At 40.5% G+C, this 15,213-nt stretch overlaps 1 protein-coding gene across 5 annotated transcripts in view; it reads left to right on the forward strand.

The window, feature by feature from the left end:
- Cntnap5 (contactin associated protein family member 5) overlaps positions 1–15,213 on the forward strand; it is a 910,241-nt gene that overhangs the window by 803,899 nt on the left and 91,129 nt on the right. The gene's annotated exons all lie outside the window — the stretch shown is intronic.

Below are 15,213 nucleotides of genomic sequence, written 5' to 3' on the forward strand. Positions count from 1 at the left end.
TTGGTGCCACATAACCAACTGAGGTTCCTATTTCCTACAACTAAAATTTTTTTCCACCAGTAACATGGTAGTAAGAGCCTCTTTAACATACCACATTCTAATGTTGGCTTGGAATTGTAATCAACTATCAGCGATGTTGAGTAATAAACATGTTTGAATGATGATTTTAATTTTATCAGTACTTGACTTCCCCTCCAACTCCATTCAAGCCCCTGTCTGCTGTGTCTTCCTCCTGACTTTATCTCATTCTCACAAAGTCCAATTAGTGCACCCATTATGTGCTTGAGTGTGGGACCATGAACTGGAGCAAGGACAACCTTGCAGCTGAGTTTCATAAAAAACAAGTAAACAACTGCGCAAACAAAGAAAAAACTGGCTTTGCCTACACTACTAGCCTTCTACAGCCAATGCACCTCAGCCCCCTGCCTTCTGGACTGAACTTTTACTCAATCATGTGTAGGTTTAATACCAGCAGCCATTGTTGCTGTGAGTTACTGGGAATGACCTCTAGATATTACCATCTTCTCTCCCCCTTTTATAATGACATGATTAGTATGGGGCTAAGGAATTGATTTTTTTTTATTGTATATATGGTTCATACCATGGAAGAAAACTCAATTCCCATACTGTTACTTGGCTGATAATACTTGGCCAGAGAGATCATAATCGCTAGGGGAGAACCCACTATTATTATGTTGGCAAATGAACATTCTCTCTAACTTCCTTTTGAATTCCTCATCTTCATAGCCATAGATTGGTGTACTTCATCAGAAAAGCATTGCTTTTTAGTGTATTGAAACTTATAGGATACTGGTTGCTGGTCAGTGTTCAGAAAATGAATTACTAGGGTACACATAACTAAATGAGACATTTATATTATATCTCCTATGAACAGGGCTCAAGAAACATTGTATGGATATTTTTAGGATTTATCTTAATTCCAATTATATGTGTGTTTATGTGACTATGCGTGGGTATCCTTTGCAAAAGGATTATAGGTATCCAGAGATGCCAGAGACATCAGATCCTCTGGAGCTGTAGTTGCAGGCAGTTGTGAGCTGTTATTAATGGGTGGTGGGATCTAAGTTGGGTCCTCTAAAAAATAGCATAGGCTTTTAACCATAGAACAAACTCTCCAACCATGCATACTTTTCTTTAAAAAAATGGTATCAAATCAATAAACATGACTGCTGTTTTTGATGGATTATTTACACAAAACTAACATATCATATCGTTCATGTGGAGAATAGACTATCAACAGTTTAAGAGTCAGACAGTACCTGATGAACTAAGATTTCTTTAAATAATTTAATCCTCTCACTTAGATATTAAATTTAATAATGATTATAGACATTTCAATACATAGGGAAATGAGAGCAAAATGGGACAGAGTGATGACATATTACAATTTTGTCATCCCTGTACAGCAGCTCACAATTGTCACTGCCCAGCCTTTTAGTAATTACATTGATGTGATGTTCAGATGGGACTTTCCCCTCCCTCATACTTGGCTCTGAAGTCTTTAGCCCTAAGATTCATTACTGCCTATACACATAGGGAAATATATCCTGGGTTTAGGTTCCCAAAACTCTTCTATGGAGGGCAGATATGGAGATGAATTTCCAGTACTTCAAAAACCTTCCATAGCTTGAAAATAAAATGTCCCCCAAAGTTTGTGTGTTTAAACATTTGATAGCCATCTGGTAGCAGTTTGGGGATAGTGTAAAACTTTTGGAAGGCAAAAGTCAATGGAAGAAATGGGTCGGGCTTTGAGGATGGATAGAACCTTGCCCCTAGTCCCAGTTGCCCTGTTTCCTAATCCACAGAGATATGAGCAACCACAATACACTCCTGCTACCATAAAGCTTTCAACCTCCATGTCTTTCCAACTACAATGGACTACATTATCTTAAACAGTGATCCAAATCAGTGTCCACCCTTTAAGATACTTCTTGCTCACTCAAAACAATGAGAAAGGAATCAATCAGTCTGGATTTCACTTTACCTTTTATCCATTATGACTTGTGTCCTTTGGAGGTAGCTCAGTGGAGAACTTATTTGCTACATAAACACCAGGATGAGTACAAGGACCAACATTTGTAACCCTACATAAAAGCCTGGAAGGTATGCTGGCCTTCATGTAATACCAGTACTTAGAAGATTGAGAAAGGATGCCCTGAGCAAGCTGTTTAAATAAAATAACTTCCTCAAGAGACGTTGCCTCCTCAGTATAGTGGAGAGTTTGATTGAGGAAGAGGCCAGGTATCAACATCTGACCTATACATGCACACACATCCATCCACTCTCAAAGGCTAAACCACATACATATAAGAATGCATGCACCCAATGTGCATCCACATGTAACTACATACATATGAGCAAAATTTCATCTTCCTCTTCATTAGAACCTTGTAACTTTATTCTATTTAACTCTTTCCTTTATTTTTGAGACTAAACTAATGGCTTGAAACCAGTGTACTATACCTGGATGCTATTGTGATTGCTGGGAAATGCTTTCTGATGGGAGCCTGATATGGATGTCTCCTGAGGGGCTCTGCCAGAGCCTGACAAATGCAGAGGTGGATGCTCACAGCCAACCATTGGAGTGAGTGCAGGGAGTCCTGGATGGAGAAGTTGGGGAAGTGACTGAAGGAACTGAAGGGTCCCGAGGGGGAGCAACAGTGTTAACTGGCCAGAGCCCCTGGAGCTCCCAGGGACTGAACCACCAACCAAAGAGTACACATGAAGGAACCCATGGCTCAGGCCACTTATGTGACAGAGAATGGCCTTGTTGGACATCAGTAGGAGGAGCAGCCCTTGGTTCTATGGAAGTTTGATGCCCCAGTGTAGGGGAATGCCAGGGTGGGAAGGCAGGACTGGGTGGGTGGGAGTGCACCTTCATAGAGGCAGGTAGAGAGAGGATCGAGAGGAGGTTTCCAGAGGAGAGACATGGAGAGGGGATCACATTTGAAACGTAAATAAAGAAAATATCCAATAAAAGGAAAAAAATTTAAAAATCAATGTAAGATTGTTTGTATTTGTTTAGTATATGTATTTGGTTTTGGTATATAGATAATCCAGTGATAAATCACATTCTATAAACTGCTCATGGGGAGTCATGATGTTCTTAGTTGCCTCCTTCCAACTAAGAACATATGAGAGAGAGAGAGATAGAGAGAGATAGATAGTTAGAGAGAGAGAGAGAGAGAGAGAGAGAGAGAGAGAGAAAGAGAGAGAAAGAGAGAGAAAGAGAGAGAGAAAGAGCATGTTAAAAAATGAGAAAAATAGACCAATATCTCGGTGATATCTAGGTAGACACTGAGAGTCATTTTGCTTCACAAACCTGATGTTTATAGAGCAAACACTGATATTCTCTTCGCTTTCTCCAGAGTGGTGGGTTGGATTCAGTTGGAACTTTTATTGGCTGTGCTTGTCCATTTTGAAAACTGAAAAAAAAAAAGTTAAAGAAGATAGACCCCACACAAAAATAGAAGTAGAACTATCTCAAGTCAAATGACAGCAAGGCAACATCTGAGAGTAAGATTGTAATCCAGCTGAACTCCAGAACGGAATGTAGAAATAAGAACAGTGGGAAACACAGTTCTTTCCCAACAAAGCTCAGGTGGACTATCCCAATGGTTTTGGTGAGAAAAGTGCATCTAATGCAAGCATGAAGACTGTGGCTCAGATCACTAGAGCCCAGGTACAATGCTGGGTGAGCATGGTGGCCTGTGTATGAAGGAAGATATAGAGCATCCCAGACTGAACTGGGCAGTGAGACTAAACCTTTCTGCTTGTTTTAGGTTCAGTTGAGATACCCTGCCTCCATACATGGTAGAGAGTAATGAAGGAAGACTCCTTACCTCAACCATGGGCCTTCATTCATGTACCCCAGAATGGAACACACACACACACACACACACACACACACACTGTAAAACATCCTGTGTACATATGTATGCACTATGTATATATGGACTATGTATATATGTATGCACTATGTATATATGTTTAATGTGGCTATGCTCTTTCAAAGCTGACTTGCGGCCAACACTTTTTCCCCATGAATCAGTGCAATCATATTCCGCCTTTGTACATTTCTTCACCATGTCAATTTCATGCTCACCATTAAATGCAAAATGAGAACTGAGGCTTTAGAAGATCTCACGGTTTTGTTCTGGAGAATGTGTGCCAGTACACACATAGGGAGGATGGGAGACGATCTTGGCTGTGGATTTTCAGGAGCCATCCATCTTGACTTATGAGACAGTGTCTCTCACTCTCATAGAACTTACCAAATCAGCTAAACTAACTGGCTAGTAAACCCAGAGATCTATCCTTTTCTGCTCTCCAAGAGCTAGCATTATAGCTAGGCTAAAACTTTGACAAGGTTCTCTGTCACTGCAGCACTAGAAACATCTGATTTTATCCCACCTAAACTGCAAACTAGTCTCACAACTATCCTCAGATCTGTGAGCGTCTCTAAACCAGAAAGGAAATCATCAGTGTTGATGCTCATAGTGTACTTAGGTACCACCATATTAATAAACAGTGAGTTAGACCTAGGGATGGTTACTCTGACCTTAACTATATGACCTGTTAACCACAAGGTTCCCATCGTGTATATGTACGCATCTCTGACTATATACAGTTTTTCAATTACTTACTTATTCATTTATTTCATGTATGTTTACACCTGTATGTACAGGTGTGTGTGTGTGTGTGTGTGTGTGTGTGTGTGTGTGTAGGTGCAAATGCTTATTGCATGCTCAGGCAAAGACCAGAGGAGAATGTCTAGTGTTGTTGTCCTTTGTCACTCTCTGCCTTATCCTCTTCAGAAAGAATGTCACTAAGCTTTGAACTCCATGTTTTATGGCTATTGTGGTGGCCAGCAAGAGCCAATGATCTTTTTGTCTCTTCTCTCTTCCCGGAACACTGAGATTATAGGTATACAACTACACATGGCTGTTTATAAAGGAGCTGTGAATCCTAACTCTGATCTTTACACTTGCATAACAAGAGCTCTTACTTTCTGAGCCATCTCCCCAGCCTGAAGATCCCCATTCTAGGATCTTGGGACTAAAATATAAGGACTGAATACTAACTTTGTGAAGTACCTTGCAATGTTTCCACACATTTCCATAATTCTTATGACTTCTGACACTATGGATTGTAACATGGATCATCAATGATTGACAGCTATAATATTTTTTGTACAAATGGCCAAGCTGTTTACCAGAACAATTATTTTTTTTGCCATTATTTGTGTGTGTGTGTGTGTGTGTGTGTGTGTGTGTGTGTGTGTTTGCTATTTTTCTTTTTCTTAGAGGAAGGCCAAAAAGAATTATTGCTCCTTCTTCTTCAGTATCTCTAAACAAGCAGAGTGTTTGCTGGTAGAAGCTAGATGCTTTGACTGAAAAAATAAACAGAAACCTGTGATGGTATAGCATGTTGGAATGTCTTATCTACCCTGAGCAGGGGGCAGGGTTATTAGGTAGAAGCTCACTCCTCAGGCAGTGTATCTAGGCAGGAATCACTCAGGAATGGCATCTGGTGAGTGTTGCATGAAAAATCTGTCTTTCAATTATTTCAAAACTATGAGATAGGCATGGGGACATGGATGGTAACTACCAGTGATCAATGGCAATGTCCCTGGGATCAATTGTAGAGTTGCTTTGGCCCAGGAAGGAGAGCAAGCTCAGTGTGCCTGCATTGGATAGTAAGTTCCAGTCAGCCCTAGACCAGAGCTGAGAAACTATCTATAGGAAGCTGGAGTAGATGGCTCACTAGGCAAAGAGCTTGAATCATAAGTCATCTATCTGTTGGACACTGACAAGGTACCTTTGTCTATGAAGGGCTTGCTATGCAAGCATTTGGACAGAAGTTCTTTCTTGGAAAACCCTATGAAAAATGTGTTAGAACTATATATATCCATGTAATCCCAATGCTGGGGTATAGAAACAAATGGATCTCTAGGAACTCACTAATTAGAAAAAGGAGTGAGATTGTCCCCAAAGTAGTATTTGTTCAAGCTTTTAACTGTCAACTTGGCATAGGCTCAATTCATGTGGGAAGAGAATCTCAATGACAAGAACAGGTTTTCTTGTCATTTGTGGTCAGCATCATTTCAGTCTTGAGGTTCATAAGAGTGGAGAAGGCTAGGTAAACATAAGCCAGCAAGATTTTATGAGTTTGTTTCCTCTGCTTTTGACGGTGATTATGACATTTTAAATTCTTGCTTTGACTTTCCCACAATGATGGACCCTTATCTGGTATTATTAACTGAAGTAGATCCCTTTCTCTTCTACTTCATTTTGTTTTTAGAGTATTTAATCACAGGAACAGAAACGCAAGTAGAAAAGTCTGTAAGTCTGCCTTATTGATATTTTAACATTGAAAGCATTTTGATATAAAACAAATATTGTCTCTATTATTGGCCACCTAAACAGCAGATTTTGATGGTGCTGAATTCCAGCTTCTCAATAGCTGAGAGGCCTGGCCTGAGCTGTGGTGAACTCCAGCTTCTCAATGGCTGAGAGGCCTGGGCTGTAGTGAACTCCAGCTTCTCAATGGCTGAGAGGCCTGGGCTGTGGTGAACTCCAGCTTCTCAATGGCTGAGAGGCCTGGGCTGTGGTGAACTCCAGCTTCTCAATGGCTGAGAGGCCTGGCCTGGGCTGTGGGGAACTCCAGCTTCTCAATGGCTGAGAGGCCTGGACTGGGCTGTGGTGAAGGCCCTTTCTTTTCCTGTGATAACAACTTCCTGCTCATTTGTTCTTCCTCAAACCCAAGAGATGTTTGAGGCAAGGTCATTAATAAACGATAAGGAGATTGCTCAGTAGGTAGAGTCCTTGCCACACAAGCATGACAACCTGAGGTGGATGTCCAGTATCTGGGTATGAGAGTGTATGTCTTTAACCCCAGAGCTAGGACTTAGATGTAAGCAGATGCTTAGGGCTAACTTGTCCATCATTCCAGTTGACTCCATGTGCAGTGAGAGATCCTGTCTCAAAAGACAAAGTGAAAGCAATAAAGGAAGGTAGCCTTTGTCTACCTGTGTGCTCCATATGCACATATATTTTTAGCCACCCTCACACTCCACACACACACACACAAGGGCACATATGTACCTACATTCACACAAGAATGACAAATATAGTTTTATAGATCATCAATAAGCCATCACATAATAAGTGAAATGAACTAAGCAAGAACTACTAGATGTGGAATTATTGAAAGGATCATCTCATGGAAGTTGAAAGGCGAGTACTGTTTATTGGACACTGGAAAAAAAACAAGAATATGAAAAAGGGGAAACTCTATGAATAAAGAAAAGCTAGAGTGGCCGTTGGCTACTAAGTTAAAATTAAGAAGTCATCTGTGAGTCATTATTGTGTCTACAAATTAGATTACAATGTGCCCTTCAAAAATCTACACATAAATGTTTCAAAATTTTTCATCTCAAAGAAATGATGAATGAGAAACATGTTTTGCCTAAGCTGATTTAAAAATTGTACAGTGTATACAAAGAAATGAAATATCACCTGTCACAAAGAGTACAGATAATGGAATATCACAAAATACAATGTGTACTGATACTGAATTGTCATATGGCACAATGTACATAGATACTAAAGTATCACATAATGCCTTATTCAGTTACCTTGTTTCTCTTCTATGTGACAACCACAAAACAAATTTAGAGACAGGGTGTTGTTCTGTTGGTGGGGAACTATCCTGGATTGACCACATAAAACCAGCCATGGTGGCATATGCTGGTCTGATACTTATAGGGGAATGAAGAAGCCAGAGGCTCGGAATTTTAAGGTAATCCTCACCTGCATAGTATGTTTGAAACCAGTTCAATTGGCAGGAGACAATTTCTTAAAAAACCTAAAAGCCACACCAAAGAAAAATGGTTTTAACTGGAAAAAAGAAAGTATGTTCCCTCTGAGCTGTGCATGTATATTTGAATGCACCTAAGAAATGGATTCTCTATTATCACAATGTGGCTATATCTTTAGGAATTGTCTAAGAGGAGCTTACCATGAGCTTTGCACATCCACAGAGATTTACAAGGTAAGAAGGTCACCCAGTACTTGTTACACATTTAGATTTGTAATTTTATGTGATAGATGCTATCAGCATCACCTTAAAAACATAATGAAGGAAATTGAAGCAAGTGGATTGAAATAAACTTCCTGTCAGTGAAGAAGCAGATCATGCTGAGGCTGGGGTCAGTTAGTAAAGACCTTGTGTTGCCTGTATGAAACCCTCATTTTCATCCCCAATATCATGTACACCAGTTAGAGTGGTGCATGCCTTTACTCTGAGCAGTTGGCATGTGGAAGCCCAAAGGTCAGAATTTCACAGCCACCCTTAGCTATACATTCAGTGTGAGACCATAGAGGACTATATAAAGCCCTGTCTCAAAGATGGAGACAGGTACCAATCAGGACCGTGCAGCTGACCCTCAGCTTTAAAATTTGTGTGCATGGCCATGCAATGCATAGTTTAGGGCTGATTGGCTCAGAGGGCGGAGCCTGGCCTCTGAAACCAATGAGCCCCTCCAACAGGCATGCTCAAATATTCACAGGACTCCCCTGTGGATGGATTTGTAGACAATTGGCTCTGTTGTTCCATCTCACCAGCTGTTCTTTCTCTGAAGAGTGAATTTACTGTGCACAAATCCCCAGGGAGACTATGCGAATTAAGGCACAGGCCTCCTAGCCAGCTGTTTCATACAGAGAGGTAGCTCATGTTTAAATATCCAGGCTATAAAAGAGAGGTGCTGGAGCAGAAGCCTGAGCAAGCTGTCAGAAGGTATTTCTTGTTGAATGGCAATAGAAAGCAAGTTGTGCCAAAAAAAAAAAAAAAAGTGATCTCTAAGTAACAGATGGCAGTAATTCAATTCTAGAACCTGCCGAGGGAGCCCAGGGAGAAACAATGACCATGGGTGGCAGCAGGGCCACTGCCTTGCCTTACTGAACACCTTCATGTACTGCAGTTATCGTTATCAGGGTCAGAGGACAACCTCACCTGTTGGTTCTCACCTGTCACTTTGCTGGAAGCAGGGTCTCTTGTTCTATACCACGTGTTAGTTGATATTGTTGTTCTTCCTATGGGGTTGCAGTCCCCTTTAGCTCCTTCAGTCCTTCTCTAACTCTTCTGCCTCACTATTCTTCACTAAGGACATGCAGATATTGGTTCACTTTACACATCCTTATTGAGATCAACTTGTAATAACACTGCCATTGAGAGAAACTCACCCAAGAACTGTTTGTGATGGTCCTGTCGCAGCTTTGACACTTCTGCGGCCTTGCCTTGGGCCTGTTGGCAAGCCTGGCAGTTTCTTCAGGATCGAACTACAACCGCCTAGTGTCTGCCTGCCAAAAGAGCTAGATGGTGGCTGCTGGTTCGTGTGTGGTGTCCACCTGTAGAAAGGAGTGCTCTGCAGCTGCTGAGTTGTATTTGGTGTTTGTTCTGGGGCCGAACTGCTGCCAAAGAAAACCGAGCTCACTCCCGAACAACTACTGCAGAACAGGTCCATCCCCCCATAGCCTAATAACTTTTCTCTTCCACTACCTTTGCTGGGTGATGGCCGGAGGAGAGGTTGAACCCTTGCTAAAGTAAGTTGCAAAAAAGTATGCCTACACTAATGCTTTAGCTACATAAGGATCTAAGTTAAATGCCCCCAAACCAACTTTATTTTGTAAGTGCACCGTAGTATCCTTCACTTGTAATCCTAGCAATAGGAAGCAAAGACATGGAATTAGGGGTTCATTTGTACAGTGCACACACACACACACACACACACACACACAGAAGTAAAATTCCAAAACACTACTTGATAAACACCTATAATGAATAGCACAGGGCTACATTACTTTTTGTTAGAATCTATCAGAAACCTCTGTGCAGCAGACATCAACATCCTCATTCTGTAACTAACAAGCAGAGGTGGCTGTAGACATTTCAGAATTCACACAGTGAAGGACCATTTAACTCCTTCTATCCTGAGAGAACTCATAAAACATACAGTTGCTTGTCTCTTGACCCAGAAGATAAGATTTTTGCCATCAGTGGCAAGACCTCAATGTCTTGGCCACTATCCAGCTGCTTGCACTAGATTGTGGTGAGCATAGAAAAGAAAGAAAAGAGGAGTTGTAATTGAAATTTTATTTGCTGGGAAGAAACTGTACTTTTGTGGTTGGTAGTGAGCCAGAGCTGGGTTTAAATACAGTGAAATTGTGAAGAAAAAAATCCGTGATCATGCAGAAAATGTTTTCTCCCCAAAAATGACTATATTGTTTTGAGGTTTAGTCTGTTGTTATGTATTATAATGCTAAGCATAGGTACCTAAGACTTGATTGCCCCAGAGATAAGAGAATGTGTATGTAGACACAAGTGATGCTATGTGACTTTATCCCCAATATATTTTTGATTGGTAAATAAAGATGCCAACAGCCAAAAGCTGGGCAAAAGGGACATAGGCCAGGTTTCGTGTCCCTGGGCTTTGGGTAGGGGGTATAAGAACATGGAAAGAAGAGAAGGCCAACATGAGTTTGTTGAGTCATAAAATAATAGTTATGTGAGCTGGGTAATTGGAGTTGAAAGCAGCCCAAACAAAACTTAAAAAAATTATATAATTGACTAAAAAGTAGACTTAATAATACAGAAAATAAATGTCTGCCCATCTCTAATTCTGATTAAGGCCTCTTGTAAATAATAAAAGTTGTATGTCTTTTATCCAAAAATTAAATGATCAAAGGTAGGGTAAAAGCTGAAGGTTGAGATAAAACATTTCTACAACAGTATTGCATAATTTTCTCATGACTACGAAAGAATAGCTTAGAAAAAATGACTTATTGAATGAACAATTTATTTTGGCTCATAATTTTAGGGTACACTCCATCATGGCAGGAAAGTTGTGAAGGCAGGGGCAAGAGACTGCTGGTTACTTTGTACCTGCAGTCAGGAAGCAGAGAGAGGTGAATGCTGGTGCTCAGCTCACTGCCTCCTTGTCCAGGAACCCATCCTATGGAATGATGCAACCAGACTTTAAACTGGATGTCCCAACATCAGTGTCCCCAGTCTGTACATCATTGCTGACATCCCCAGAGGTTTGTCTCCTAGGTAATGCTGGATCCCGTCAGGTTGACAATATATAATATTAACCATTACAATGACTATAAGATACATAATGTCCAAAAACTGATTTAAGGAAGTTATTCTCTTCTCAGTCCTCATGAAGATATTTGAAGTGAGAAAATATTTACAAGGTGCTTTCTCAGGCCTACAAGAATAGTATTGTATGATTAGTCTTCTATGGAAACTAATATTCTAGGGCAGATATTGAGATTATGATAACATTTGGAAATAAAATCACTCTCTAAAATAAATTTCCCATATTATAGGTCTTACGGAATTCATCTGTATAGATCAGTCGTTCTCAACCAATAAGCCATGACCCCTGTATGGGTCACACTTCAGACACCTTGCATATCAGATATTTACATTATGATTGATAACAGTAGCAAAGTGATAAAGTTATGAAGTAGCGATGAAATAATTTTATGGTTAGGGCTCAGCACAACATTAGGAACTATACTAAAGGGTTGAAGCATTAGGCAAGTTGAGAACCATGGGAACAGATCTAATGCCTCCTATTTCATATACTTAATTATAGAAGAAACAATTGAAAATGCTGATTTCGTTTTCTCTTCTGCTTCATGATTAGGAGAGGATTTCCGGTACAGTTAAGTCATTGTGATACTCAAACCCTTCCTGCCTGTTCTTAAACATCACAGTATCCCTTTTCCCTTCAATATACAGAAGTGTCACTGTGATAAATTGTGGAAATGTGCTGTGGCTGCTGAGGCTGGGAGCAGCTTGCAATGTGGTATAATTGTGATTAGCTTGCACTGTGTTCTTGAGCAACCTGTAAATTGAGTTCACCTTACAGGCAGGCAAGATTATGCCCTGGATTTCAGTATTTTGTGTGAGTGTCTACATATAAATAAAGTCTTCCCCATTAGTGGCTATAATCCCCAGTGAAGTATTACTAATTATACACACACCTTATATTTGTGTTCCAGCTTCCCCCAGGGACTTCAAAGCACTTTACAAATATTAATTGCAAACAATAAATAATACCTTGGATTTCTAAGACACCCACCACTGATGACTTAAGTGTTTGCTTCTCTAAGCATTTTAACAGTTACAGCACCACTACCACCCAGGGGCAAGAGTAAGCACATCTATTCTCCCTGTGGAAGAGGGTTGCAAGCAGTCATACCTCATCAACATGAACATGGATGGATATATGAAGGAATGGTTGTATATACTAGGAATACAAGATCATGGAAGTGACAGAAGTAGGTTTTAGTATGCAACCCATGATCCCGTGTTAACTTTAACCATTACATATTGTGTTAATCAGCAATAAGGATGAATGAGGAGAGGCAGTTGTTTAATTCATAGGCCTTGAGTCTACAAATGGGAGCTAGTGAATTGCTTTTGATATGCCTCACTGACTGGTTCCCAACTGTGGCTGAAATCCTTGGGCTCCTTTCTATTAGAGGGAATTTCTAGATGAAATGAATGCAGATAAGATGCTCTCTGTGTCACGGCTTGCTCTATTTTTTTGGCCCTGCCTTATCCAGAGAAAAGGGATAAAAGGGAGATCTGTGAGTACTTTCTTTGCTTGCCATGGAATTCAAGTATATTTGAATTAGAATTCACCAAATGTGTTTTTGATTCATGTATTTTTCCTTAAAACATAAACAAATAAAAACCATTGGGTTCTTCCTCATATAAACTCACCACTCCAGCATTTCATCTGTTTTAAAGATTCTTGTCACGGCAGAGGTCTAAACTTGAGATGAAGACTAAGTCTTTGAGGGTTCTGCTAGAGTGCTGGCTGCCCAGCAAACTGTGCCTACTCGGTTGATAGCGGTTGCTAATGAGACATCTCCAGGCAGCCATCTCTGTGTTCAGCGCTGCACTTATTTCAGACCCCTATGGTGTGAAAGGAGCCCTTAAAAGTGATAGAATTAGCAGAGCTGTGGTCAGAATCATTATTATCAATGACAAAAGTAATGACACAAAGGAATATCATGAAGTTTGATGATGGGGATGAAGAAGGTGGTGATGCATGTGATGTAATGATAGTGATGAAGTCAGTACAGTGTTTATCCTGGCCCCTTATTCAATTCCTAAGCATGTAGCTTCAGAGAGTGTGAAAAACAATCATCAAAATGATAACTGCAATGCAATGTAACATTTCTTATATACTAAGATGCTTAAGTGATTGTCCAGGGCCATCTAGACAATATATGGAGGCCCTGAATTGTGATACAACCTGATTATCTGAAGCCATTGCTCTTCTTGCCTCTCAGAAAAAAACATGTTGATGGAAGAGATGTATGGGCTCAAGAGCTGAATCCAAAAAACATACTATGGAGCTCTATAGTGATTCTGTTATTAAAGAAGTGTGGGGTGTCTTAGTGAAGAACATGGGTTTTGATCATACACACACACACACACATATGTGTGTGTGTGTGTATGATCAAAATGTATATACATTTTGGTTTTTCGAGACAGGGTTTCTCTGTGTGGCCCTGACTGTCCTGAAACTCACTCTGTAGACCAGGCTGGCCTCAAACTCAGAAATCCACCTGCCTCTGCCTCCCAAGTGCTGGGATTAAAGGTGTGCGCCACCACCTCCCGGCTGATCTCCTATATTACAGCCAGATTTTATTTTGATGACTTGGGAGGAACTAACCCGAAGTTGACTTTGAATAATGAGTTTAGTGCAATGTCATATGAATTGGAAAAGTAGTCATCTGTCCACATTAGCTTCTAGTTCATGGTTCTTAGATTAGCAATTTTGGTTTCTCCGAAATTCTTTCCAATATTCTTTTCTCACATTTCTTTCTAGTTTTTTTTTAATTAATAATAATCTTGTATAGAAATGTGGTTGTATTCCCTATCATAAAACCTTTTATTTTCTCTTCCATATTGTATGAAAGCTCTTTGTTGATATTTACCAAGTACTATAGAACACACAAAAAGAGCAAAAGAAACAAAGATGAGGGAAACTTCCACGGTCTGGGCTCTCCTAGAGCTCATGTTGCATTGGAAGAATCACACTTTAATAAAATACGTACCCATAGACATATTTAATGCTGTGACAAGCCTCAAGTGAGAGAATACACAACACTTTATTACTTTTTTAATCCTATGAAAGCCTATTTCAAAATGGAAGAGGGCAAGGATGCAAGGCACAGAGATTTTTCTAGACGAGAAAGGATTCAGCTGAGAACCGGTGGTGCAGATTTGGTGGCTGATTTGAGAACCTCGACTACAGTAACGGGGTATGTAAAATACCTCTTCCAAGGCAAAAGGACGAAGAAACAGCTGCAAGATTATCTGATTGCCAGTGACAAGGAAGAGTACTGTGAAAGGGCCTACAGAACAGGCTGGACTCGTGTTATCTCTAGACATAACATCCTATATATTACGGCAGCTCTGTTTGTCTTCGTGTATACCACCTGCCAACAGATCCTGCCTAAGATGAGGGTTTTTTTTCCTCTTTTTGATATATTTTGTAATGTGGTGACATAATGTGGCAGCAAAGGGGGTGTCTTAGTGGGCACATGCTCAGGTACTAGCCATATGATAGGTCTAATATGAACTGATGTCTATTCGGGGGCACGAGAAGGGGCGTGAGAAGGGAATGTGGGAAAGTAAGGGGACAGAGAGGAACAAAAGGAGAGAAGAAAAAGAAAGAAGGGAAGAGGCTAACAAGGAACATTTGGAGAGAGAAAGGGGGTATAGAGGACAGTGGGCTGGAGAGAGAGAGAGAGAGAGAGAGAGAGAGAGAGAGAGAGAGAGAGAGAGAGAGAAAGACATACATACAAACAGACACACACATAAACACACACACATAGAGGGGGCAGAGGAGGGGGACAATCTGTCCTTTTATAGAAAGTTAGTCTTATGCCTGGCATGCTAACATTCCTCCATTTTGGTTTAATTTTAAAAATGAGAAACTAGGAAGAGGTAATGGTGAAACAGGAATAGGATCACCATGATCTTTAGTTGCTTCCTGATGACTTTGGGCCCACAGTTGTCTCTGGGGCACCTAACAAGTTGGGGATGGGGATATTTGTCAATTCTTGGGAAAGCTGGCTGTTTCCTTGCTGTCCTGGG

Source organism: Mastomys coucha, unplaced genomic scaffold (assembly GCF_008632895.1).
Source record: "Mastomys coucha isolate ucsf_1 unplaced genomic scaffold, UCSF_Mcou_1 pScaffold1, whole genome shotgun sequence".
NCBI classification, from domain to species: Eukaryota; Metazoa; Chordata; class Mammalia; order Rodentia; family Muridae; genus Mastomys; species Mastomys coucha.